The 20,626-nt window shown below is 56.6% G+C and overlaps 89 pseudogenes; all 89 read right to left on the reverse strand.

Moving 5' to 3' along the window:
• Positions 1-260: 260 nt before the first annotated feature.
• LOC136630250 (5S ribosomal RNA) lies at positions 261-379 on the reverse strand (annotated as a pseudogene).
• An 80-nt stretch (positions 380-459) lies between these two features.
• LOC136629784 (5S ribosomal RNA) lies at positions 460-578 on the reverse strand (annotated as a pseudogene).
• Positions 579-658: 80 nt separating this feature from the next.
• Positions 659-777, reverse strand: LOC136629256 (5S ribosomal RNA; annotated as a pseudogene).
• Positions 778-857: 80 nt separating this feature from the next.
• On the reverse strand, positions 858-976 carry LOC136629257 (5S ribosomal RNA; annotated as a pseudogene).
• An 80-nt stretch (positions 977-1,056) lies between these two features.
• LOC136629258 (5S ribosomal RNA) lies at positions 1,057-1,175 on the reverse strand (annotated as a pseudogene).
• An 80-nt stretch (positions 1,176-1,255) lies between these two features.
• On the reverse strand, positions 1,256-1,374 carry LOC136630398 (5S ribosomal RNA; annotated as a pseudogene).
• An 80-nt stretch (positions 1,375-1,454) lies between these two features.
• LOC136629989 (5S ribosomal RNA) lies at positions 1,455-1,573 on the reverse strand (annotated as a pseudogene).
• Positions 1,574-1,653: 80 nt separating this feature from the next.
• On the reverse strand, positions 1,654-1,772 carry LOC136629929 (5S ribosomal RNA; annotated as a pseudogene).
• An 80-nt stretch (positions 1,773-1,852) lies between these two features.
• LOC136630602 (5S ribosomal RNA) lies at positions 1,853-1,971 on the reverse strand (annotated as a pseudogene).
• Positions 1,972-2,051: 80 nt separating this feature from the next.
• LOC136629259 (5S ribosomal RNA) lies at positions 2,052-2,170 on the reverse strand (annotated as a pseudogene).
• Positions 2,171-2,250: 80 nt separating this feature from the next.
• LOC136630779 (5S ribosomal RNA) lies at positions 2,251-2,369 on the reverse strand (annotated as a pseudogene).
• Positions 2,370-2,448: 79 nt separating this feature from the next.
• On the reverse strand, positions 2,449-2,567 carry LOC136630483 (5S ribosomal RNA; annotated as a pseudogene).
• An 80-nt stretch (positions 2,568-2,647) lies between these two features.
• On the reverse strand, positions 2,648-2,766 carry LOC136630866 (5S ribosomal RNA; annotated as a pseudogene).
• Positions 2,767-3,045: 279 nt separating this feature from the next.
• LOC136630252 (5S ribosomal RNA) lies at positions 3,046-3,164 on the reverse strand (annotated as a pseudogene).
• Positions 3,165-3,244: 80 nt separating this feature from the next.
• On the reverse strand, positions 3,245-3,363 carry LOC136629785 (5S ribosomal RNA; annotated as a pseudogene).
• Positions 3,364-3,443: 80 nt separating this feature from the next.
• Positions 3,444-3,562, reverse strand: LOC136629260 (5S ribosomal RNA; annotated as a pseudogene).
• Positions 3,563-3,642: 80 nt separating this feature from the next.
• Positions 3,643-3,761, reverse strand: LOC136629261 (5S ribosomal RNA; annotated as a pseudogene).
• An 80-nt stretch (positions 3,762-3,841) lies between these two features.
• LOC136629262 (5S ribosomal RNA) lies at positions 3,842-3,960 on the reverse strand (annotated as a pseudogene).
• Positions 3,961-4,040: 80 nt separating this feature from the next.
• On the reverse strand, positions 4,041-4,159 carry LOC136629263 (5S ribosomal RNA; annotated as a pseudogene).
• Positions 4,160-4,239: 80 nt separating this feature from the next.
• Positions 4,240-4,358, reverse strand: LOC136629264 (5S ribosomal RNA; annotated as a pseudogene).
• Positions 4,359-4,438: 80 nt separating this feature from the next.
• LOC136629266 (5S ribosomal RNA) lies at positions 4,439-4,557 on the reverse strand (annotated as a pseudogene).
• Positions 4,558-4,637: 80 nt separating this feature from the next.
• LOC136629930 (5S ribosomal RNA) lies at positions 4,638-4,756 on the reverse strand (annotated as a pseudogene).
• An 80-nt stretch (positions 4,757-4,836) lies between these two features.
• LOC136630603 (5S ribosomal RNA) lies at positions 4,837-4,955 on the reverse strand (annotated as a pseudogene).
• An 80-nt stretch (positions 4,956-5,035) lies between these two features.
• On the reverse strand, positions 5,036-5,154 carry LOC136629267 (5S ribosomal RNA; annotated as a pseudogene).
• Positions 5,155-5,433: 279 nt separating this feature from the next.
• Positions 5,434-5,552, reverse strand: LOC136629269 (5S ribosomal RNA; annotated as a pseudogene).
• An 80-nt stretch (positions 5,553-5,632) lies between these two features.
• LOC136630399 (5S ribosomal RNA) lies at positions 5,633-5,751 on the reverse strand (annotated as a pseudogene).
• An 80-nt stretch (positions 5,752-5,831) lies between these two features.
• Positions 5,832-5,950, reverse strand: LOC136629864 (5S ribosomal RNA; annotated as a pseudogene).
• An 80-nt stretch (positions 5,951-6,030) lies between these two features.
• On the reverse strand, positions 6,031-6,149 carry LOC136629270 (5S ribosomal RNA; annotated as a pseudogene).
• An 80-nt stretch (positions 6,150-6,229) lies between these two features.
• Positions 6,230-6,348, reverse strand: LOC136629931 (5S ribosomal RNA; annotated as a pseudogene).
• A 280-nt stretch (positions 6,349-6,628) lies between these two features.
• On the reverse strand, positions 6,629-6,747 carry LOC136629271 (5S ribosomal RNA; annotated as a pseudogene).
• Positions 6,748-6,827: 80 nt separating this feature from the next.
• Positions 6,828-6,946, reverse strand: LOC136630449 (5S ribosomal RNA; annotated as a pseudogene).
• Positions 6,947-7,026: 80 nt separating this feature from the next.
• Positions 7,027-7,145, reverse strand: LOC136629272 (5S ribosomal RNA; annotated as a pseudogene).
• Positions 7,146-7,225: 80 nt separating this feature from the next.
• Positions 7,226-7,344, reverse strand: LOC136629273 (5S ribosomal RNA; annotated as a pseudogene).
• An 80-nt stretch (positions 7,345-7,424) lies between these two features.
• On the reverse strand, positions 7,425-7,543 carry LOC136629274 (5S ribosomal RNA; annotated as a pseudogene).
• Positions 7,544-7,623: 80 nt separating this feature from the next.
• On the reverse strand, positions 7,624-7,742 carry LOC136629780 (5S ribosomal RNA; annotated as a pseudogene).
• An 80-nt stretch (positions 7,743-7,822) lies between these two features.
• Positions 7,823-7,941, reverse strand: LOC136629275 (5S ribosomal RNA; annotated as a pseudogene).
• Positions 7,942-8,021: 80 nt separating this feature from the next.
• Positions 8,022-8,140, reverse strand: LOC136630400 (5S ribosomal RNA; annotated as a pseudogene).
• An 80-nt stretch (positions 8,141-8,220) lies between these two features.
• On the reverse strand, positions 8,221-8,339 carry LOC136630092 (5S ribosomal RNA; annotated as a pseudogene).
• Positions 8,340-8,419: 80 nt separating this feature from the next.
• Positions 8,420-8,538, reverse strand: LOC136630402 (5S ribosomal RNA; annotated as a pseudogene).
• Positions 8,539-8,618: 80 nt separating this feature from the next.
• On the reverse strand, positions 8,619-8,737 carry LOC136629932 (5S ribosomal RNA; annotated as a pseudogene).
• An 80-nt stretch (positions 8,738-8,817) lies between these two features.
• Positions 8,818-8,936, reverse strand: LOC136630604 (5S ribosomal RNA; annotated as a pseudogene).
• An 80-nt stretch (positions 8,937-9,016) lies between these two features.
• Positions 9,017-9,135, reverse strand: LOC136629276 (5S ribosomal RNA; annotated as a pseudogene).
• An 80-nt stretch (positions 9,136-9,215) lies between these two features.
• LOC136630780 (5S ribosomal RNA) lies at positions 9,216-9,334 on the reverse strand (annotated as a pseudogene).
• An 80-nt stretch (positions 9,335-9,414) lies between these two features.
• On the reverse strand, positions 9,415-9,533 carry LOC136630484 (5S ribosomal RNA; annotated as a pseudogene).
• A 477-nt stretch (positions 9,534-10,010) lies between these two features.
• Positions 10,011-10,129, reverse strand: LOC136629786 (5S ribosomal RNA; annotated as a pseudogene).
• Positions 10,130-10,209: 80 nt separating this feature from the next.
• Positions 10,210-10,328, reverse strand: LOC136629278 (5S ribosomal RNA; annotated as a pseudogene).
• An 80-nt stretch (positions 10,329-10,408) lies between these two features.
• LOC136629279 (5S ribosomal RNA) lies at positions 10,409-10,527 on the reverse strand (annotated as a pseudogene).
• Positions 10,528-10,607: 80 nt separating this feature from the next.
• LOC136630485 (5S ribosomal RNA) lies at positions 10,608-10,726 on the reverse strand (annotated as a pseudogene).
• A 478-nt stretch (positions 10,727-11,204) lies between these two features.
• Positions 11,205-11,323, reverse strand: LOC136630253 (5S ribosomal RNA; annotated as a pseudogene).
• Positions 11,324-11,403: 80 nt separating this feature from the next.
• On the reverse strand, positions 11,404-11,522 carry LOC136629787 (5S ribosomal RNA; annotated as a pseudogene).
• Positions 11,523-11,602: 80 nt separating this feature from the next.
• LOC136629280 (5S ribosomal RNA) lies at positions 11,603-11,721 on the reverse strand (annotated as a pseudogene).
• An 80-nt stretch (positions 11,722-11,801) lies between these two features.
• LOC136629281 (5S ribosomal RNA) lies at positions 11,802-11,920 on the reverse strand (annotated as a pseudogene).
• An 80-nt stretch (positions 11,921-12,000) lies between these two features.
• On the reverse strand, positions 12,001-12,119 carry LOC136629282 (5S ribosomal RNA; annotated as a pseudogene).
• Positions 12,120-12,199: 80 nt separating this feature from the next.
• LOC136630403 (5S ribosomal RNA) lies at positions 12,200-12,318 on the reverse strand (annotated as a pseudogene).
• An 80-nt stretch (positions 12,319-12,398) lies between these two features.
• On the reverse strand, positions 12,399-12,517 carry LOC136629283 (5S ribosomal RNA; annotated as a pseudogene).
• An 80-nt stretch (positions 12,518-12,597) lies between these two features.
• On the reverse strand, positions 12,598-12,716 carry LOC136629933 (5S ribosomal RNA; annotated as a pseudogene).
• An 80-nt stretch (positions 12,717-12,796) lies between these two features.
• Positions 12,797-12,915, reverse strand: LOC136630605 (5S ribosomal RNA; annotated as a pseudogene).
• Positions 12,916-12,994: 79 nt separating this feature from the next.
• LOC136629285 (5S ribosomal RNA) lies at positions 12,995-13,113 on the reverse strand (annotated as a pseudogene).
• Positions 13,114-13,193: 80 nt separating this feature from the next.
• Positions 13,194-13,312, reverse strand: LOC136630782 (5S ribosomal RNA; annotated as a pseudogene).
• An 80-nt stretch (positions 13,313-13,392) lies between these two features.
• Positions 13,393-13,511, reverse strand: LOC136630486 (5S ribosomal RNA; annotated as a pseudogene).
• An 80-nt stretch (positions 13,512-13,591) lies between these two features.
• Positions 13,592-13,710, reverse strand: LOC136630404 (5S ribosomal RNA; annotated as a pseudogene).
• An 80-nt stretch (positions 13,711-13,790) lies between these two features.
• Positions 13,791-13,909, reverse strand: LOC136630028 (5S ribosomal RNA; annotated as a pseudogene).
• Positions 13,910-13,989: 80 nt separating this feature from the next.
• LOC136630405 (5S ribosomal RNA) lies at positions 13,990-14,108 on the reverse strand (annotated as a pseudogene).
• An 80-nt stretch (positions 14,109-14,188) lies between these two features.
• On the reverse strand, positions 14,189-14,307 carry LOC136629286 (5S ribosomal RNA; annotated as a pseudogene).
• An 80-nt stretch (positions 14,308-14,387) lies between these two features.
• On the reverse strand, positions 14,388-14,506 carry LOC136630612 (5S ribosomal RNA; annotated as a pseudogene).
• An 80-nt stretch (positions 14,507-14,586) lies between these two features.
• LOC136629287 (5S ribosomal RNA) lies at positions 14,587-14,705 on the reverse strand (annotated as a pseudogene).
• An 80-nt stretch (positions 14,706-14,785) lies between these two features.
• Positions 14,786-14,904, reverse strand: LOC136629288 (5S ribosomal RNA; annotated as a pseudogene).
• An 80-nt stretch (positions 14,905-14,984) lies between these two features.
• LOC136630406 (5S ribosomal RNA) lies at positions 14,985-15,103 on the reverse strand (annotated as a pseudogene).
• Positions 15,104-15,183: 80 nt separating this feature from the next.
• Positions 15,184-15,302, reverse strand: LOC136629947 (5S ribosomal RNA; annotated as a pseudogene).
• Positions 15,303-15,382: 80 nt separating this feature from the next.
• LOC136630408 (5S ribosomal RNA) lies at positions 15,383-15,501 on the reverse strand (annotated as a pseudogene).
• Positions 15,502-15,581: 80 nt separating this feature from the next.
• LOC136630680 (5S ribosomal RNA) lies at positions 15,582-15,700 on the reverse strand (annotated as a pseudogene).
• Positions 15,701-15,980: 280 nt separating this feature from the next.
• Positions 15,981-16,099, reverse strand: LOC136629290 (5S ribosomal RNA; annotated as a pseudogene).
• An 80-nt stretch (positions 16,100-16,179) lies between these two features.
• On the reverse strand, positions 16,180-16,298 carry LOC136629291 (5S ribosomal RNA; annotated as a pseudogene).
• Positions 16,299-16,378: 80 nt separating this feature from the next.
• On the reverse strand, positions 16,379-16,497 carry LOC136629292 (5S ribosomal RNA; annotated as a pseudogene).
• An 80-nt stretch (positions 16,498-16,577) lies between these two features.
• On the reverse strand, positions 16,578-16,696 carry LOC136629293 (5S ribosomal RNA; annotated as a pseudogene).
• An 80-nt stretch (positions 16,697-16,776) lies between these two features.
• On the reverse strand, positions 16,777-16,895 carry LOC136630218 (5S ribosomal RNA; annotated as a pseudogene).
• Positions 16,896-16,975: 80 nt separating this feature from the next.
• LOC136629844 (5S ribosomal RNA) lies at positions 16,976-17,094 on the reverse strand (annotated as a pseudogene).
• A 279-nt stretch (positions 17,095-17,373) lies between these two features.
• Positions 17,374-17,492, reverse strand: LOC136630556 (5S ribosomal RNA; annotated as a pseudogene).
• An 80-nt stretch (positions 17,493-17,572) lies between these two features.
• On the reverse strand, positions 17,573-17,691 carry LOC136630116 (5S ribosomal RNA; annotated as a pseudogene).
• Positions 17,692-18,368: 677 nt separating this feature from the next.
• LOC136630557 (5S ribosomal RNA) lies at positions 18,369-18,487 on the reverse strand (annotated as a pseudogene).
• Positions 18,488-18,567: 80 nt separating this feature from the next.
• On the reverse strand, positions 18,568-18,686 carry LOC136630231 (5S ribosomal RNA; annotated as a pseudogene).
• A 279-nt stretch (positions 18,687-18,965) lies between these two features.
• LOC136630558 (5S ribosomal RNA) lies at positions 18,966-19,084 on the reverse strand (annotated as a pseudogene).
• Positions 19,085-19,164: 80 nt separating this feature from the next.
• Positions 19,165-19,283, reverse strand: LOC136629294 (5S ribosomal RNA; annotated as a pseudogene).
• Positions 19,284-19,363: 80 nt separating this feature from the next.
• LOC136629297 (5S ribosomal RNA) lies at positions 19,364-19,482 on the reverse strand (annotated as a pseudogene).
• Positions 19,483-19,562: 80 nt separating this feature from the next.
• Positions 19,563-19,681, reverse strand: LOC136630459 (5S ribosomal RNA; annotated as a pseudogene).
• An 80-nt stretch (positions 19,682-19,761) lies between these two features.
• LOC136629298 (5S ribosomal RNA) lies at positions 19,762-19,880 on the reverse strand (annotated as a pseudogene).
• An 80-nt stretch (positions 19,881-19,960) lies between these two features.
• LOC136629299 (5S ribosomal RNA) lies at positions 19,961-20,079 on the reverse strand (annotated as a pseudogene).
• An 80-nt stretch (positions 20,080-20,159) lies between these two features.
• LOC136630219 (5S ribosomal RNA) lies at positions 20,160-20,278 on the reverse strand (annotated as a pseudogene).
• Positions 20,279-20,358: 80 nt separating this feature from the next.
• Positions 20,359-20,477, reverse strand: LOC136630350 (5S ribosomal RNA; annotated as a pseudogene).
• Positions 20,478-20,626: the final 149 nt, after the last annotated feature.

Raw genomic sequence — 20,626 nt, forward strand, 5'->3', positions numbered from 1 at the left:
TGGGCTTTCTGCAGTGCGAACGCACCTCCGAAAAGGAAAGAAACCTACTCACGGACTTAAAAGTCAACGGGACCTGGGATTCCCAGCCGGTCACGAATACTGGTACTTGCCAGGCCTCAAGCTGGCTGGCGGCCGCGATCTGACGAGAGCAGGCACATTCAGCTTAGAAAGCCCGTTGACAGCTCCTCCTCCTTTCCTATGGGCTTTCTGCAGTGCGAACGCACCTCCGAAAAGGAAAGAAACCTACTCACGGCCTTAAAAGTCAACGGGACCTGGGATTCCCAGCCGGTCACCCATACTGGTACTTGCCAGGCCTCAAGCTGGCTGGCGGCCGCAATCTGACGAGAGCAGGCACATTCAGCTTAGAATGCCCGTTGACAGCTCCTCCTCCTTTCCTATGGGCTTTCTGCAGTGCGAACGCACCTCCGAAACGAAAAGAAACCTACTCACGGCCTTAAAAGTCAACGGGACCTGGGATTCCCATCCGGTCACCCATACTGGTACTTGCCAGGCCTCAAGCTGGCTGGCGGCCGCGATCTGACGAGAGCAGGCACATTCAGCTTAGAATGCCCGTTGACAGCTCCTCCTCCTTTCCTATGGGCTTTCTGCAGTGCGAACGCACCTCCGAAACGGAAAGAAACCTACTCACGGCCTTAAAAGTCAACGGGACCTGGGATTCCCAGCCGGTCACCCATACTGGTACTTGCCAGGCCTCAAGCTGGCTGGCGGCCGCGATCTGACGAGAGCAGGCACATTCAGCTTAGAATGCCCGTTGACAGCTCCTCCTCCTTTCCTATGGGCTTTCTGCAGTGCGAACGCACCTCCGAAAAGGAAAGAAACCTACTCACGGCCTTAAAAGTCAACGGGACCTGGGATTCCCAGCCGGTCACCCATACTGGTACTTGCCAGGCCTCAAGCTGGCTGGCGGCCGCGATCTGACGAGAGCAGGCACATTCAGCTTAGAATGCCCGTTGACAGCTCCTCCTCCTTTCCTATGGGCTTTCTGCAGTGCGAACGCACCTCCGAAAAGGAAAGAAACCTACTCACGGCCTTAAAAGTCAACGGGACCTGGGATTCCCAGCCGGTCACCCATACTGGTACTTGCCAGGCCTCAAGCTGGCTGGCGGCCGCGATCTGACGAGAGCAGGCACATTCAGCTTAGAATGCCCGTTGACAGCTCCTCCTCCTTTCCTATGGGCTTTCTGCAGTGCGAACGCACCTCCGAAAAGGAAAGAAACCTACTCACGGCCTTAAAAGTCAACGGGACCTGGGATTCCCAGCCGGTCACCCATACTGGTACTTGCCAGGCCTCAAGCGGGCTGGCGGCCGCGATCTGACGAGAGCAGGCACATTCAGCTTAGAATGCCCGTTGACAGCTCCTCCTCCTTTCCTATGGGCTTTCTGCAGTGCGAACGCACCTCCGAAAAGGAAAGAAACCTACTCACGGCCTTAAAAGTCAACGGGACCTGGGATTCCCAGCCGGACACCCATACTGGTACTTGCCAGGCCTCAAGCTGGCTGGCGGCCGCGATCTGACGAGAGCAGGCACATTCAGCTTAGAATGCCCGTTGACAGCTCCTCCTCCTTTCCTATGGGCTTTCTGCAGTGCGAACGCACCTCCGAAAAGGAAAGAAACCTACTCACGGCCTTAAAAGTCAACGGGACCTGGGATTCCCAGCCGGTCACCCATACTGGTACTTGCCAGGCCTCAAGCTGGCTGGCGGCCGCGATCCGACGAGAGCAGGCACATTCAGCTTAGAATGCCCGTTGACAGCTCCTCCTCCTTTCCTATGGGCTTTCTGCAGTGCGAACGCACCTCCGAAAAGGAAAGAAACCTACTCACGGCCTTAAAAGTCAACGGGACCTGGGATTCCCAGCCGGTCACCCATACTGGTACTTGCCAGGCCTCAAGCGGGCTGGCGGCCGCGATCTAACGAGAGCAGGCACATTCAGCTTAGAATGCCCGTTGACAGCTCCTCCTCCTTTCCTATGGGCTTTCTGCAGTGCGAACGCACCTCCGAAAAGGAAAGAAACCTACTCACGGCCTTAAAAGTCAACGGGACCTGGGATTCCCAGCCGGTCACCCATACTGGTACTTGCCAGGCCTCAAGCTGGCTGGCGGCCGCGATCTGACGAGAGCAGGCACATTCAGCTTAGAATGCCCGTTGACAGCTCCTCCTCCTTTCCTATGGGCTTTCTGCAGTGCGAACGCACCTCCGAAAAGGAAAGAAACCTACTCACGGCCTTAAAAGTCAACGGGACCTGGGATTACCAACCGGTCACCCATACTGGTACTTGCCAGGCCTCAAGCTGGCTGGCGGCCGCGATCTGACGAGAGCAGGCACATTCAGCTTAGAATGCCCGTTGACAGTTCCTCCTCCTTTCCTATGGGCTTTCTGCAGTGCGAACGCACCTCCGAAAAGGAAAGAACCTACTCACGGCCTTAAAAGTCAACGGGACCTGGGATTCCCAGCCGGTCACCCATACTGGTACTTGCCAGGCCTCAAGCTGGCTGGCGGCCGCGATCTGACGAGAGCAGTCACATTCAGCTTAGAATGCCCGTTGACAGCTCCTCCTCCTTTCCTATGGGCTTTCTGCAGTGCGAACGCACCTCCGAAAAGGAAAGAAACCTACTCACGGCCTTAAAAGTCAACGGGAACTGGGATTCCCAGCCGGTCACCCATACTGGTACTTGCCAGGCCTCAAGCTGGCTGGCGGCCGCGATCTGACGAGAGCAGGCACATTCAGCTTAGAATGCCCATTGACAGCTCCTCCTCCTTTCCTATGGGCTTTCTGCAGTGCGAACGCACCTCCGAAAAGGAAAGAAACCTACTCACGGACTTAAAAGTCAACGGGACCTGGGATTCCCAGCCGGTCACGAATACTGGTACTTGCCAGGCCTCAAGCTGGCTGGCGGCCGCGATCTGACGAGAGCAGGCACATTCAGCTTAGAAAGCCCGTTGACAGCTCCTCCTCCTTTCCTATGGGCTTTCTGCAGTGCGAACGCACCTCCGAAAAGGAAAGAAACCTACTCACGGCCTTAAAAGTCAACGGGACCTGGGATTCCCAGCCGGTCACCCATACTGGTACTTGCCAGGCCTCAAGCTGGCTGGCGGCCGCAATCTGACGAGAGCAGGCACATTCAGCTTAGAATGCCCGTTGACAGCTCCTCCTCCTTTCCTATGGGCTTTCTGCAGTGCGAACGCACCTCCGAAACGAAAAGAAACCTACTCACGGCCTTAAAAGTCAACGGGACCTGGGATTCCCATCCGGTCACCCATACTGGTACTTGCCAGGCCTCAAGCTGGCTGGCGGCCGCGATCTGACGAGAGCAGGCACATTCAGCTTAGAATGCCCGTTGACAGCTCCTCCTCCTTTCCTATGGGCTTTCTGCAGTGCGAACGCACCTCCGAAACGGAAAGAAACCTACTCACGGCCTTAAAAGTCAACGGGACCTGGGATTCCCAGCCGGTCACCCATACTGGTACTTGCCAGGCCTCAAGCTGGCTGGCGGCCGCGATCTGACGAGAGCAGGCACATTCAGCTTAGAATGCCCGTTGACAGCTCCTCCTCCTTTCCTATGGGCTTTCTGCAGTGCGAACGCACCTCCGAAAAGGAAAGAAACCTACTCACGGCCTTAAAAGTCAACGGGACCTGGGATTCCCAGCCGGTCACCCATACTGGTACTTGCCAGGCCTCAAGCTGGCTGGCGGCCGCGATCTGACGAGAGCAGGCACATTCAGCTTAGAATGCCCGTTGACAGCTCCTCCTCCTTTCCTATGGGCTTTCTGCAGTGCGAACGCACCTCCGAAAAGGAAAGAAACCTACTCACGGCCTTAAAAGTCAACGGGACCTGGGATTCCCAGCCGGTCACCCATACTGGTACTTGCCAGGCCTCAAGCTGGCTGGCGGCCGCGATCTGACGAGAGCAGGCACATTCAGCTTAGAATGCCCGTTGACAGCTCCTCCTCCTTTCCTATGGGCTTTCTGCAGTGCGAACGCACCTCCGAAAAGGAAAGAAACCTACTCACGGCCTTAAAAGTCAACGGGACCTGGGATTCCCAGCCGGTCACCCATACTGGTACTTGCCAGGCCTCAAGCTGGCTGGCGGCCGCGATCTGACGAGAGCAGGCACATTCAGCTTAGAATGCCCGTTGACAGCTCCTCCTCCTTTCCTATGGGCTTTCTGCAGTGCGAACGCACCTCCGAAAAGGAAAGAAACCTACTCACGGCCTTAAAAGTCAACGGGACCTGGGATTCCCAGCCGGTCACCCATACTGGTACTTGCCAGGCCTCAAGCTGGCTGGCGGCCGCGATCTGACGAGAGCAGGCACATTCAGCTTAGAATGCCCGTTGACAGCTCCTCCTCCTTTCCTATGGGCTTTCTGCAGTGCGAACGCACCTCCGAAAAGGAAAGAAACCTACTCACGGCCTTAAAAGTCAACGGGACCTGGGATTCCCAGCCGGTCACCCATACTGGTACTTGCCAGGCCTCAAGCTGGCTGGCGGCCGCGATCTGACGAGAGCAGGCACATTCAGCTTAGAATGCCCGTTGACAGCTCCTCCTCCTTTCCTATGGGCTTTCTGCAGTGCGAACGCACCTCCGAAAAGGAAAGAAACCTACTCACGGCCTTAAAAGTCAACGGGACCTGGGATTCCCAGCCGGTCACCCATACTGGTACTTGCCAGGCCTCAAGCTGGCTGGCGGCCGCGATCCGACGAGAGCAGGCACATTCAGCTTAGAATGCCCGTTGACAGCTCCTCCTCCTTTCCTATGGGCTTTCTGCAGTGCGAACGCACCTCCGAAAAGGAAAGAAACCTACTCACGGCCTTAAAAGTCAACGGGACCTGGGATTCCCAGCCGGTCACCCATACTGGTACTTGCCAGGCCTCAAGCGGGCTGGCGGCCGCGATCTAACGAGAGCAGGCACATTCAGCTTAGAATGCCCGTTGACAGCTCCTCCTCCTTTCCTATGGGCTTTCTGCAGTGCGAACGCACCTCCGAAAAGGAAAGAAACCTACTCACGGCCTTAAAAGTCAACGGGACCTGGGATTCCCAGCCGGTCACCCATACTGGTACTTGCCAGGCCTCAAGCTGGCTGGCGGCCGCGATCTGACGAGAGCAGGCACATTCAGCTTAGAATGCCCGTTGACAGCTCCTCCTCCTTTCCTATGGGCTTTCTGCAGTGCGAACGCACCTCCGAAAAGGAAAGAAACCTACTCACGGCCTTAAAAGTCAACGGGACCTGGGAATACCAACCGGTCACCCATACTGGTACTTGCCAGGCCTCAAGCTGGCTGGCGGCCACGATCTGACGAGAGCAGACACATTCAGCTTAGAATGCCCGTTGACAGTTCCTCCTCCTTTCCTATGGGCTTTCTGCAGTGCGAACGCACCTCCGAAAAGGAAAGAAACCTACTCACGGCCTTAAAAGTCAACGGGACCTGGGATTCCCAGCCGGTCACCCATACTGGTACTTGCCAGGCCTCAAGCTGGCTGGCGGCCGCGATCTGACGAGAGCAGGCACATTCAGCTTAGAATGCCCGTTGACAGCTCCTCCTCCTTTCCTATGGGCTTTCTGCAGTGCGAACGCACCTCCGAAAAGGAAAGAAACCTACTCACGGCCTTAAAAGTCAACGGGACCTGGGATTCCCAGCCGGTCACCCATACTGGTACTTGCCAGGCCTCAAGCGGGCTGGCGGCCGCGATCTGACGAGAGCAGGCACATTCAGCTTAGAATGCCCGTTGACAGCTCCTCCTCCTTTCCTATGGGCTTTCTGCAGTGCGAACGCACCTCCGAAAAGGAAAGAAACCTACTCACGGCCTTAAAAGTCAACGGGACCTGGGATTCCCAGCCGGTCACCCATACTGGTACTTGCCAGGCCTCAAGCTGGCTGGCGGCCGCGATCTGACGAGAGCAGGCACATTCAGCTTAGAATGCCCATTGACAGCTCCTCCTCCTTTCCTATGGGCTTTCTGCAGTGCGAACGCACCTCCGAAAAGGAAAGAAACCTACTCACGGCCTTAAAAGTCAACGGGACCTGGGATTCCCAGCCGGTCACCCATACTGGTACTTGCCAGGCCTCAAGCTGGCTGGCGGCCGCGATCTGACGAGAGCAGGCACATTCAGCTTAGAATGCCCGTTGACAGCTCCTCCTCCTTTCCTATGGGCTTTCTGCAGTGCGAACGCACCTCCGAAAAGGAAAGAAACCTACTCACGGCCTTAAAAGTCAACGGGACCTGGGATTCCCAGCCGGTCACCCATACTGGTACTTGCCAGGCCTCAAGCTGGCTGGCGGCCGCGATCCGACGAGAGCAGGCACATTCAGCTTAGAATGCCCGTTGACAGCTCCTCCTCCTTTCCTATGGGCTTTCTGCAGTGCGAACGCACCTCCGACAAAGGAAAGAAACCTACTCACGGCCTTAAAAGTCAACGGGACCTGGGATTCCCAGCCGGTCACGAATACTGGTACTTGCCAGGCCTCAAGCTGGCTGGCGGCCGCGATCTGACGAGAGCAGGCACATTCAGCTTAGAATGCCCGTTGACAGTTCCTCCTCCTTTCCTATGGGCTTTCTGCAGTGCGAACGCACCTCCGAAAAGGAAAGAAACCTACTCACGGCCTTAAAAGTCAACGGGACCTGGGATTCCCAGCCGGTCACCCATACTGGTACTTGCCAGGCCTCAAGCTGGCTGGCGGCCGCGATCTGACGAGAGCAGGCACATTCAGCTTAGAATGCCCGTTGACAGCTCCTCCTCCTTTCCTATGGGCTTTCTGCAGTGCGAACGCACCTCCGAAAAGGAAAGAAACCTACTCACGGCCTTAAAAGTCAACGGGACCTGGGATTTCCAGCCGGTCACCCATACTGGTACTTGCCAGGCCTCAAGCTGGCTGGCGGCCGCGATCTGACGAGAGCAGGCACATTCAGCTTAGAATGCCCGTTGACAGCTCCTCCTCCTTTCCTATGGGCTTTCTGCAGTGCGAACGCACCTCCGAAAAGGAAAGAAACCTACTCACGGCCTTAAAAGTCAACGGGACCTGGGATTCCCAGCCGGTCACCCATACTGGTACTTGCCAGGCCTCAAGCTGGCTGGCGGCCGCGATCTGACGAGAGCAGGCACATTCAGCTTAGAATGCCCGTTGACAGCTCCTCCTCCTTTCCTATGGGCTTTCTGCAGTGCGAACGCACCTCCGAAAAGGAAAGAAACCTACTCACGGCCTTAAAAGTCAACGGGACCTGGGATTCCCAGCCGGTCACCCATACTGGTACTTGCCAGGCCTCAAGCTGGCTGGCGGCCGCGATCTGACGAGAGCAGGCACATTCAGCTTAGAATGCCCGTTGACAGCTCCTCCTCCTTTCCTATGGGCTTTCTGCAGTGCGAACGCACCTCCGAAACGGAAAGAAACCTACTCACGGCCTTAAAAGTCAACGGGACCTGGGATTCCCAGCCGGTCACCCATACTGGTACTTGCCAGGCCTCAAGCTGGCTGGCGGCCGCGATCTGACGAGAGCAGGCACATTCAGCTTAGAATGCCCGTTGACAGCTCCTCCTCCTTTCCTATGGGCTTTCTGCAGTGCGAACGCACCTCCGAAAAGGAAAGAAACCTACTCACGGCCTTAAAAGTCAACGGGACCTGGGATTCCCAGCCGGTCACCCACACTGGTACTTGCCAGGCCTCAAGCTGGCTGGCGGCCGCGATCTGACGAGAGCAGGCACATTCAGCTTAGAATGCCCGTTGACAGCTCCTCCTCCTTTCCTATGGGCTTTCTGCAGTGCGAACGCACCTCCGAAAAGGAAAGAAACCTACTCACGGCCTTAAAAGTCAACGGGACCTGGGATTCCCAGCCGGTCACCCATACTGGTACTTGCCAGGCCTCAAGCTGGCTGGCGGCCGCGATCTGACGAGAGCAGGCACATTCAGCTTAGAATGCCCGTTGACAGCTCCTCCTCCTTTCCTATGGGCTTTCTGCAGTGCGAACGCACCTCCGAAAAGGAAAGAAACCTACTCACGGCCTTAAAAGTCAACGGGACCTGGGATTCCCAGCCGGTCACCCATACTGGTACTTGCCAGGCCTCAAGCGGGCTGGCGGCCGCGATCTGACGAGAGCAGGCACATTCAGCTTAGAATGCCCGTTGACAGCTCCTCCTCCTTTCCTATGGGCTTTCTGCAGTGCGAACGCACCTCCGAAAAGGAAAGAAACCTACTCACGGCCTTAAAAGTCAACGGTACCTGGGATTCCCAGCCGGTCACCCATACTGGTACTTGCCAGGCCTCAAGCTGGCTGGCGGCCGCGATCTGACGAGAGCAGGCACATTCAGCTTAGAATGCCCGTTGACAGCTCCTCCTCCTTTCCTATGGGCTTTCTGCAGTGCGAACGCACCTCCGAAAAGGAAAGAAACCTACTCACGGCCTTAAAAGTCAACGGGACCTGGGATTCCCAGCCGGTCACCCATACTGGTACTTGCCAGGCCTCAAGCGGGCTGGCGGCCGCGATCTGACGAGAGCAGGCACATTCAGCTTAGAATGCCCGTTGACAGCTCCTCCTCCTTTCCTATGGGCTTTCTGCAGTGCGAACGCACCTCCGAAAAGGAAAGAAACCTACTCACGGCCTTAAAAGTCAACGGGACCTGGGATTCCCAGCCGGTCACCCATACTGGTACTTGCCAGGCCTCAAGCTGGCTGGCGGCCGCGATCCGACGAGAGCAGGCACATTCAGCTTAGAATGCCCGTTGACAGCTCCTCCTCCTTTCCTATGGGCTTTCTGCAGTGCGAACGCACCTCCGAAAAGGAAAGAAACCTACTCACGGCCTTAAAAGTCAACGGGACCTGGGATTCCCAGCCGGTCACCCATACTGGTACTTGCCAGGCCTCAAGCGGGCTGGCGGCCGCGATCTAACGAGAGCAGGCACATTCAGCTTAGAATGCCCGTTGACAGCTCCTCCTCCTTTCCTATGGGCTTTCTGCAGTGCGAACGCACCTCCGAAAAGGAAAGAAACCTACTCACGGCCTTAAAAGTCAACGGGACCTGGGATTCCCAGCCGGTCACCCATACTGGTACTTGCCAGGCCTCAAGCTGGCTGGCGGCCGCGATCTGACGAGAGCAGGCACATTCAGCTTAGAATGCCCGTTGACAGCTCCTCCTCCTTTCCTATGGGCTTTCTGCAGTGCGAACGCACCTCCGAAAAGGAAAGAAACCTACTCACGGCCTTAAAAGTCAACGGGACCTGGGATTACCAACCGGTCACCCATACTGGTACTTGCCAGGCCTCAAGCTGGCTGGCGGCCGCGATCTGACGAGAGCAGGCACATTCAGCTTAGAATGCCCGTTGACAGTTCCTCCTCCTTTCCTATGGGCTTTCTGCAGTGCGAACGCACCTCCGAAAAGGAAAGAAACCTACTCACGGCCTTAAAAGTCAACGGGACCTGGGATTCCCAGCCGGTCACCCATACTGGTACTTGCCAGGCCTCAAGCTGGCTGGCGGCCGCGATCTGACGAGAGCAGTCACATTCAGCTTAGAATGCCCGTTGACAGCTCCTCCTCCTTTCCTATGGGCTTTCTGCAGTGCGAACGCACCTCCGAAAAGGAAAGAAACCTACTCACGGACTTAAAAGTCAACGGGACCTGGGATTCCCAGCCGGTCACGAATACTGGTACTTGCCAGGCCTCAAGCTGGCTGGCGGCCGCGATCTGACGAGAGCAGGCACATTCAGCTTAGAAAGCCCGTTGACAGCTCCTCCTCCTTTCCTATGGGCTTTCTGCAGTGCGAACGCACCTCCGAAAAGGAAAGAAACCTACTCACGGCCTTAAAAGTCAACGGGACCTGGGATTCCCAGCCGGTCACCCATACTGGATTTGCCAGGCCTCAAGCTGGCTGGCGGCCGCAATCTGACGAGAGCAGGCACATTCAGCTTAGAATGCCCGTTGACAGCTCCTCCTCCTTTCCTATGGGCTTTCTGCAGTGCGAACGCACCTCCGAAACGAAAAGAAACCTACTCACGGCCTTAAAAGTCAACGGGACCTGGGATTCCCATCCGGTCACCCATACTGGTACTTGCCAGGCCTCAAGCTGGCTGGCGGCCGCGATCTGACGAGAGCAGGCACATTCAGCTTAGAATGCCCGTTGACAGCTCCTCCTCCTTTCCTATGGGCTTTCTGCAGTGCGAACGCACCTCCGAAACGGAAAGAAACCTACTCACGGCCTTAAAAGTCAACGGGACCTGGGATTCCCAGCCGGTCACCCATACTGGTACTTGCCAGGCCTCAAGCTGGCTGGCGGCCGCGATCTGACGAGAGCAGGCACATTCAGCTTAGAATGCCCGTTGACAGCTCCTCCTCCTTTCCTATGGGCTTTCTGCAGTGCGAACGCACCTCCGAAAAGGAAAGAAACCTACTCACGGCCTTAAAAGTCAACGGGACCTGGGATTCCCAGCCGGTCACCCATACTGGTACTTGCCAGGCCTCAAGCTGGCTGGCGGCCGCGATCTGACGAGAGCAGGCACATTCAGCTTAGAATGCCCGTTGACAGCTCCTCCTCCTTTCCTATGGGCTTTCTGCAGTGCGAACGCACCTCCGAAAAGGAAAGAAACCTACTCACGGCCTTAAAAGTCAACGGGACCTGGGATTCCCAGCCGGTCACCCATACTGGTACTTGCCAGGCCTCAAGCTGGCTGGCGGCCGCGATCTGACGAGAGCAGTCACATTCAGCTTAGAATGCCCGTTGACAGCTCCTCCTCCTTTCCTATGGGCTTTCTGCAGTGCGAACGCACCTCCGAAAAGGAAAGAAACCTACTCACGGCCTTAAAAGTCAACGGGAACTGGGATATCCAGCCGGTCACCCATACTGGTACTTGCCAGGCCTCAAGCTGGCTGGCGGCCGCGATCTGACGAGAGCAGGCACATTCAGCTTAGAATGCCCATTGACAGCTCCTCCTCCTTTCCTATGGGCTTTCTGCAGTGCGAACGCACCTCCGAAAAGGAAAGAAACCTACTCACGGACTTAAAAGTCAACGGGACCTGGGATTCCCAGCCGGTCACGAATACTGGTACTTGCCAGGCCTCAAGCTGGCTGGCGGCCGCGATCTGACGAGAGCAGGCACATTCAGCTTAGAAAGCCCGTTGACAGCTCCTCCTCCTTTCCTATGGGCTTTCTGCAGTGCGAACGCACCTCCGAAAAGGAAAGAAACCTACTCACGGCCTTAAAAGTCAACGGGACCTGGGATTCCCAGCCGGTCACCCATACTGGTACTTGCCAGGCCTCAAGCTGGCTGGCGGCCGCAATCTGACGAGAGCAGGCACATTCAGCTTAGAATGCCCGTTGACAGCTCCTCCTCCTTTCCTATGGGCTTTCTGCAGTGCGAACGCACCTCCGAAACGAAAAGAAACCTACTCACGGCCTTAAAAGTCAACGGGACCTGGGATTCCCATCCGGTCACCCATACTGGTACTTGCCAGGCCTCAAGCTGGCTGGCGGCCGCGATCTGACGAGAGCAGGCACATTCAGCTTAGAATGCCCGTTGACAGCTCCTCCTCCTTTCCTATGGGCTTTCTGCAGTGCGAACGCACCTCCGAAACGGAAAGAAACCTACTCACGGCCTTAAAAGTCAACGGGACCTGGGATTCCCAGCCGGTCACCCATACTGGTACTTGCCAGGCCTCAAGCTGGCTGGCGGCCGCGATCTGACGAGAGCAGGCACATTCAGCTTAGAATGCCCGTTGACAGCTCCTCCTCCTTTCCTATGGGCTTTCTGCAGTGCGAACGCACCTCCGAAAAGGAAAGAAACCTACTCACGGCCTTAAAAGTCAACGGGACCTGGGATTCCCAGCCGGTCACCCATACTGGTACTTGCCAGGCCTCAAGCTGGCTGGCGGCCGCGATCTGACGAGAGCAGGCACATTCAGCTTAGAATGCCCGTTGACAGCTCCTCCTCCTTTCCTATGGGCTTTCTGCAGTGCGAACGCACCTCCGAAAAGGAAAGAAACCTACTCACGGCCTTAAAAGTCAACGGGACCTGGGATTCCCAGCCGGTCACCCATACTGGTACTTGCCAGGCCTCAAGCTGGCTGGCGGCCGCGATCTGACGAGAGCAGGCACATTCAGCTTAGAATGCCCGTTGACAGCTCCTCCTCCTTTCCTATGGGCTTTCTGCAGTGCGAACGCACCTCCGAAAAGGAAAGAAACCTACTCACGGCCTTAAAAGTCAACGGGACCTGGGATTCCCAGCCGGTCACCCATACTGGTACTTGCCAGGCCTCAAGCGGGCTGGCGGCCGCGATCTGACGAGAGCAGGCACATTCAGCTTAGAATGCCCGTTGACAGCTCCTCCTCCTTTCCTATGGGCTTTCTGCAGTGCGAACGCACCTCCGAAAAGGAAAGAAACCTACTCACGGCCTTAAAAGTCAACGGGACCTGGGATTCCCAGCCGGTCACCCATACTGGTACTTGCCAGGCCTCAAGCTGGCTGGCGGCCGCGATCTGACGAGAGCAGGCACATTCAGCTTAGAATGCCCGTTGACAGCTCCTCCTCCTTTCCTATGGGCTTTCTGCAGTGCGAACGCACCTCCGAAAAGGAAAGAAACCTACTCACGGCCTTAAAAGTCAACGGGACCTGGGATTCCCAGCCGGTCACCCATACTGGTACTTGCCAGGCCTCAAGCTGGCTGGCGGCCGCGATCCGACGAGAGCAGGCACATTCAGCTTAGAATGCCCGTTGACAGCTCCTCCTCCTTTCCTATGGGCTTTCTGCAGTGCGAACGCACCTCCGAAAAGGAAAGAAACCTACTCACGGCCTTAAAAGTCAACGGGACCTGGGATTCCCAGCCGGTCACCCATACTGGTACTTGCCAGGCCTCAAGCGGGCTGGCGGCCGCGATCTAACGAGAGCAGGCACATTCAGCTTAGAATGCCCGTTGACAGCTCCTCCTCCTTTCCTATGGGCTTTCTGCAGTGCGAACGCACCTCCGAAAAGGAAAAAACCTACTCACGGCCTTAAAAGTCAACGGGACCTGGGATTCCCAGCCGGTCACCCATACTGGTACTTGCCAGGCCTCAAGCTGGCTGGCGGCCGCGATCTGACGAGAGCAGGCACATTCAGCTTAGAATGCCCGTTGACAGCTCCTCCTCCTTTCCTATGGGCTTTCTGCAGTGCGAACGCACCTCCGAAAAGGAAAGAAACCTACTCACGGCCTTAAAAGTCAACGGGACCTGGGATTACCAACCGGTCACCCATACTGGTACTTGCCAGGCCTCAAGCTGGCTGGCGGCCGCGATCTGACGAGAGCAGGCACATTCAGCTTAGAATGCCCGTTGACAGTTCCTCCTCCTTTCCTATGGGCTTTCTGCAGTGCGAACGCACCTCCGAAAAGGAAAGAAACCTACTCACGGCCTTAAAAGTCAACGGGACCTGGGATTCCCAGCCGGTCACCCATACTGGTACTTGCCAGGCCTCAAGCTGGCTGGCGGCCGCGATCTGACGAGAGCAGTCACATTCAGCTTAGAATGCCCGTTGACAGCTCCTCCTCCTTTCCTATGGGCTTTCTGCAGTGTGAACGCACCTCCGAAAAGGAAAGAAACCTACTCACGGCCTTAAAAGTCAACGGGACCTGGGATTCCCAGCCGGTCACCCATACTGGTACTTGCCAGGCCTCAAGCGGGCTGGCGGCCGCGATCTGACGAGAGCAGGCACATTCAGCTTAGAATGCCCGTTGACAGCTCCTCCTCCTTTCCTATGGGCTTTCTGCAGTGCGAACGCACTTCCGAAAAGGAAAGAAACCTACTCACGGCCTTAAAAGTCAACGGGACCTGGGATTCCCAACCGGTCACCCATACTGGTACTTGCCAGGCCTCAAGCTGGCTGGCGGCCGCGATCCGACGAGAGCAGGCACATTCAGCTTAGAATGCCCGTTGACAGCTCCTCCTCCTTTCCTATGGGCTTTCTGCAGTGCGAACGCACCTCCGAAAAGGAAAGAAACCTACTCACGGCCTTAAAAGTCAACGGGACCTGGGATTCCCAGCCGGTCACCCATACTGGTACTTGCCAGGCCTCAAGCGGGCTGGCGGCCGCGATCTGACGAGAGCAGGCACATTCAGCTTAGAATGCCCGTTGACTGCTCCTCCTCCTTTCCTATGGGCTTTCTGCAGTGCGAACGCACCTCCGAAAAGGAAAGAAACCTACTCACGGCCTTAAAAGTCAACGGGACCTGGGATTCCCAGCCGGTCACCCATACTGGTACTTGCCAGGCCTCAAGCTGGCTGGCGGCCGCGATCTGACGAGAGCAGGCACATTCAGCTTAGAATGCCCGTTGACAGCTCCTCCTCCTTTCCTATGGGCTTTCTGCAGTGCGAACGCACCTCCGAAAAGGAAAGAAACCTACTCACGGCCTTAAAAGTCAACGGGACCTGGGATTCCCAACCGGTCACCCATACTGGTACTTGCCAGGCCTCAAGCTGGCTGGCGGCCGCGATCTGACGAGAGCAGGCACATTCAGCTTAGAATGCCCGTTCACAGTTCCTCCTCCTTTCCTATGGGCTTTCTGCAGTGCGAACGCACCTCCGAAAAGGAAAGAAACCTACTCACGGCCTTAAAAGTCAACGGGACCTGGGATTCCCAGCCGGTCACCCATACTGGTACTTGCCAGGCCTCAAGCTGGCTGGCGGCCGCGATCTGACGAGAGCAGGCACATTCAGCTTAGAATGCCCGTTGACAGCTCCTCCTCCTTTCCTATGGGCTTTCTGCAGTGCAAACGCACCTCCGAAAAGGAAAGAAACCTACTCACGGCCTTAAAAGTCAACGGGACCTGGGATTCCCAGCCGGTCACCCATACTGGTACTTGCCAGGCCTCAAGCTGGCTGGCGGCCGCGATCTGACGAGAGCAGGCACATTCAGCTTAGAATGCCCGTTGACAGCTCCTCCTCCTTTCCTATGGGCTTTCTGCAGTGCGAACGCACCTCCGAAAAGGAAAGAAACCTACTCACGGCCTTAAAAGTCAACGGGACCTGGGATTCCCAGCCGGTCACCCATACTGGTACTTGCCAGGCCTCAAGCGGGCTGGCGGCCGCGATCTGACGAGAGCAGGCACATTCAGCTTAGAATGCCCGTTGACAGCTCCTCCTCCTTTCCTATGGGCTTTCTGCAGTGCGAACGCACCTCCGAAAAGGAAAGAAACCTACTCACGGCCTTAAAAGTCAACGGGACCTGGGATTCCCAGCCGGTCACCCATACTGGTACTTGCCAGGCCTCAAGCTGGCTGGCGGCCGCGTTCTGACGAGAGCAGGCACATTCAGCTTAGAATGCCCGTGGACAGCTCCTCCTCCTTTCCTATGGGCTTTCTGCAGTGCGAACGCACCTCCGAAAACGAAAGAAACCTACTCACGGCCTTAAAAGTCAACGGGACCTGGGATTCCCAGCCGGTCACCCATACTGGTACTTGCCAGGCCTCAAGCGGGCTGGCGGCCGCGATCTGACGAGAGCAGGCACATTCAGCTTAGAATGCCCGTTGACAGCTCCTCCTCCTTTCCTATGGGCTTTCTGCAGTGCGAACGCACCTCCGAAAAGGAAAGAAACCTACTCACGGCCTTAAAAGTCAACGGGACCTGGGATTCCCAGCCGGTCACCCATACTGGTACTTGCCAGGCCTCAAGCTGGCTGGCGGCCGTGATCCGACGAGAGCAGGCACATTCAGCTTAGAATGCCCGTTGACAGCTCCTCCTCCTTTCCTATGGGCTTTCTGCAGTGCGAACGCACCTCCGACAAAGGAAAGAAACCTACTCACGGCCTTAAAAGTCAACGGGACCTGGGATTCCCAGCCGGTCACGAATACTGGTACTTGCCAGGCCTCAAGCTGGCTGGCGGCCGCGATCTGACGAGAGCAGGCACATTCAGCTTAGAATGCCCGTTGACAGTTCCTCCTCCTTTCCTATGGGCTTTCTGCAGTGCGAACGCACCTCCGAAAAGGAAAGAAACCTACTCACGGCCTTAAAAGTCAACGGGACCTGGGATTCCCAGCCGGTCACCCATACTGGTACTTGCCAGGCCTCAAGCTGGCTGGCGGCCGCGATCTGACGAGAGCAGGCACATTCAGCTTAGAATGCCCGTTGACAGCTCCTCCTCCTTTCCTATGGGCTTTCTGCAGTGCGAACGCACCTCCGAAAAGGAAAGAAACCTACTCACGGCCTTAAAAGTCAACGGGACCTGGGATTCCCAGCCGGTCACCCATACTGGTACTTGCCAGGCCTCAAGCTGGCTGGCGGCCGCGATCTGACGAGAGCAGGCACATTCAGCTTAGAATGCCCGTTGACAGCTCCTCCTCCTTTCCTATGGGCTTTCTGCAGTGCGAACGCACCTCCGAAAAGGAAAGAAACCTACTCACGGCCTTAAAAGTCAACGGGACCTGGGATTCCCAGCCGGTCACCCATACTGGTACTTGCCAGGCCTCAAGCTGGCTGGCGGCCGCGATCTGACGAGAGCAGGCACATTCAGCTTAGAATGCCCGTTGACAGCTCCTCCTCCTTTCCTATGGGCTTTCTGCAGTGCGAACGCACCTCCGAAAAGGAAAGAAGCCTACTCACGGCCTTAAAAGTCAACGGGACCTGGGATTCCCAGCCGGTCACCCATACTGGTACTTGCCAGGCCTCAAGCTGGCTGGCGGCCGCGATCTGACGAGAGCAGGCACATTCAGCTTAGAATGCCCGTTGACAGCTCCTCCTCCTTTCCTATGGGCTTTCTGCAGTGCGAACGCACCTCCGAAACGGAAAGAAACCTACTCACGGCCTTAAAAGTCAACGGGACCTGGGATTCCCAGCCGGTCACCCATACTGGTACTTGCCAGGCCTCAAGCTGGCTGGCGGCCACGATCTGACGAGAGCAGGCACATTCAGCTTAGAATGCCCGTTGACAGCTCCTCCTCCTTTCCTATGGGCATTCTGCAGTGCGAACGCACCTCCGAAAAGGAAAGAAACCTACTCACGGCCTTAAAACTCAACGGGACCTGGGATTCCCAGCCGGTCACCCATACTGGTACTTGCCAGGCCTCAAGCTGGCTGGCGGCCGCGATCTGACGAGAGCGGGCACATTCAGCTTAGAATGCCCGTTGACAGCTCCTCCTCCTTTCCTATGGGCTTTCTGCAGTGCGAACGCACCTCCGAAAAGGAAAGAAACCTACTCACGGCCTTAAAAGTCAATGGGACCTGGGATTCCCAGCCGGTCACCCATACTGGTACTTGCCAGGCCTCAAGCTGGCTGGCGGCCGCGATCTGACGAGAGCAGGCACATTCAGCTTAGAATGCCCGTTGACAGCTCCTCCTCCTTTCCTATGGGCTTTCTGCAGTGCGAACTCACCTCCGAAAAGGAAAGAAACCTACTCACGGCCTTAAAAGTCAACGTGACCTGGGATTCCCAGCCGGTCACCCATACTGGTACTTGCCAGGCCTCAAGCTGGCTGGCGGCCGCGATCTGACGAGAGCAGGCACATTCAGCTTAGAATGCCCGTTGACAGCTCCTCCCCCTTTCCTATGGGCTTTCTGCAGTGCGAACGCACCTCCGAAAAGGAAAGAAACCTACTCACGGCCTTAAAAGTCAACGGGACCTGGGATTCCCAGCCGGTCACCCATACTGGTACTTGCCAGGCCTCAAGCTGGCTGGCGGCCGCGATCTGACGAGAGCGGGCACATTCAGCTTAGAATGCCCGTTGACAGCTCCTCCTCCTTTCCTATGGGCTTTCTGCAGTGCGAACGCACCTCCGAAAAGGAAAGAAACCTACTCACGGCCTTAAAAGTCAATGGGACCTGGGATTCCCAGCCGGTCACCCATACTGGTACTTGCCAGGCCTCAAGCTGGCTGGCGGCCGCGATCTGACGAGAGCAGGCACATTCAGCTTAGAATGCCCGTTGACAGCTCCTCCTCCTTTCCTATGGGCTTTCTGCAGTGCGAACTCACCTCCGAAAAGGAAAGAAACCTACTCACGGCCTTAAAAGTCAATGGGACCTGGGATTCCCAGCCGGTCACCCATACTGGTACTTGCCAGGCCTCAAGCTGGCTGGCGGCCGCGATCTGACGAGAGCGGGCACATTCAGCTTAGAATGCCCGTTGACAGCTCCTCCTCCTTTCCTATGGGCTTTCTGCAGTGCGAACGCACCTCCGAAAAGGAAAGAAACCTACTCACGGCCTTAAAAGTCAATGGGACCTGGGATTCCCAGCCGGTCACCCATACTGGTACTTGCCAGGCCTCAAGCTGGCTGGCGGCCGCGATCTGACGAGAGCAGGCACATTCAGCTTAGAATGCCCGTTGACAGCTCCTCCTCCTTTCCTATGGGCTTTCTGCAGTGCGAACTCACCTCCGAAAAGGAAAGAAACCTACTCACGGCCTTAAAAGTCAACGTGACCTGGGATTCCCAGCCGGTCACCCATACTGGTACTTGCCAGGCCTCAAGCTGGCTGGCGGCCGCGATCTGACGAGAGCAGGCACATTCAGCTTAGAATGCCCGTTGACAGCTCCTCCCCCTTTCCTATGGGCTTTCTGCAGTGCGAACGCACCTCCGAAAAGGAAAGAAACCTACTCACGGCCTTAAAAGTCAACGGGACCTGGGATTCCCAGCCGGTCACCCATACTGGTACTTGCCAGGCCTCAAGCTGGCTGGCGGCCGCGATCTGACGAGAGCGGGCACATTCAGCTTAGAATGCCCGTTGACAGCTCCTCCTCCTTTCCTATGGGCTTTCTGCAGTGCGAACGCACCTCCGAAAAGGAAAGAAACCTACTCACGGCCTTAAAAGTCAATGGGACCTGGGATTCCCAGCCGGTCACCCATACTGGTACTTGCCAGGCCTCAAGCTGGCTGGCGGCCGCGATCTGACGAGAGCAGGCACATTCAGCTTAGAATGCCCGTTGACAGCTCCTCCTCCTTTCCTATGGGCTTTCTGCAGTGCGAACTCACCTCCGAAAAGGAAAGAAACCTACTCACGGCCTTAAAAGTCAACGTGACCTGGGATTCCCAGCCGGTCACCCATACTGGTACTTGCCAGGCCTCAAGCTGGCTGGCGGCCGCGATCTGACGAGAGCAGGCACATTCAGCTTAGAATGCCCGTTGACAGCTCCTCCCCCTTTCCTATGGGCTTTCTGCAGTGCGAACGCACCTCCGAAAAGGAAAGAAACCTACTCACGGCCTTAAAAGTCAACGGGACCTGGGATTCCCAGCCGGTCACCCATACTGGTACTTGCCAGGCCTCAAGCTGGCTGGCGGCCGCGATCTGACGAGAGCAGGCACATTCAGCTTAGAATGCCCGTTGACAGCTCCTCCTCCTTTCCTATGGGCTTTCTGCAGTGCGAACGCAGCTCCGAAAAGGAAAGAAACCTACTCACGGCCTTAAAAGTCAACGGGACCTGGGATTCCCAGCCGGTCACCCATACTGGTACTTGCCAGGCCTCAAGCTGGCTGGCGGCCGCGATCTGACGAGAGCAGGCACATTCAGCTTAGAATGCCCGTTGACAGCTCCTCCTCCTTTCCTATGGGCTTTCTGCAGTGCGAACGCACCTCCGAAAAGGAAAGAAACCTACTCACGGCCTTAAAAGTCAACGGGACCTGGGATTCCCAGCCGGTCACCCATACTGGTACTTGCCAGGCCTCAAGCTGGCTGGCGGCCGCGATCTGACAAGAGCAGGCACATTCAGCTTAGAATGCCCGTTGACAGCTCCTCCTCCTTTCCTATGGGCTTTCTGCAGTGCGAACGCACCTCCGAAAAGGAAAGAAACCTACTCACGGCCTTAAAAGTCAACGGGACCTGGGATTCCCAGCCGGTCACCCATACTGGTACTTGCCAGGCCTCAAGCTGGCTGGCGGCCGCGATCTGACGAGAGCAGGCACATTCAGCTTAGAATGCCCGTTGACAGCTCCTCCTCCTTTCCTATGGGCTTTCTGCAGTGCGAACGCACCTCCGAAAAGGAAAGAAGCCTACTCACGGCCTTAAAAGTCAACGGGACCTGGGATTCCCAGCCGGTCACCCATACTGGTACTTGCCAGGCCTCAAGCTGGCTGGCGGCCGCGATCTGACGAGAGCAGGCACATTCAGCTTAGAATGCCCGTTGACAGCTCCTCCTCCTTTCCTATGGGCTTTCTGCAGTGCGAACGCACCTCCGAAACGGAAAGAAACCTACTCACGGCCTTAAAAGTCAACGGGACCTGGGATTCCCAGCCGGTCACCCATACTGGTACTTGCCAGGCCTCAAGCTGGCTGGCGGCCACGATCTGACGAGAGCAGGCACATTCAGCTTAGAATGCCCGTTGACAGCTCCTCCTCCTTTCCTATGGGCTTTCTGCAGTGCGAACGCACCTCCGAAAAGGAAAGAAACCTACTCACGGCCTTAAAAGTCAACGGGACCTGGGATTCCCAGCCGGTCACCCATACTGGTACTTGCCAGGCCTCAAGCTGGCTGGCGGCCGCGATCTGACGAGAGCGGGCACATTCAGCTTAGAATGCCCGTTGACAGCTCCTCCTCCTTTCCTATGGGCTTTCTGCAGTGCGAACGCACCTCCGAAAAGGAAAGAAACCTACTCACGGCCTTAAAAGTCAATGGGACCTGGGATTCCCAGCCGGTCACCCATACTGGTACTTGCCAGGCCTCAAGCTGGCTGGC

Source organism: Eleutherodactylus coqui, chromosome 5 (genome assembly GCF_035609145.1).
Source record: "Eleutherodactylus coqui strain aEleCoq1 chromosome 5, aEleCoq1.hap1, whole genome shotgun sequence".
NCBI classification, from domain to species: Eukaryota; Metazoa; Chordata; class Amphibia; order Anura; family Eleutherodactylidae; genus Eleutherodactylus; species Eleutherodactylus coqui.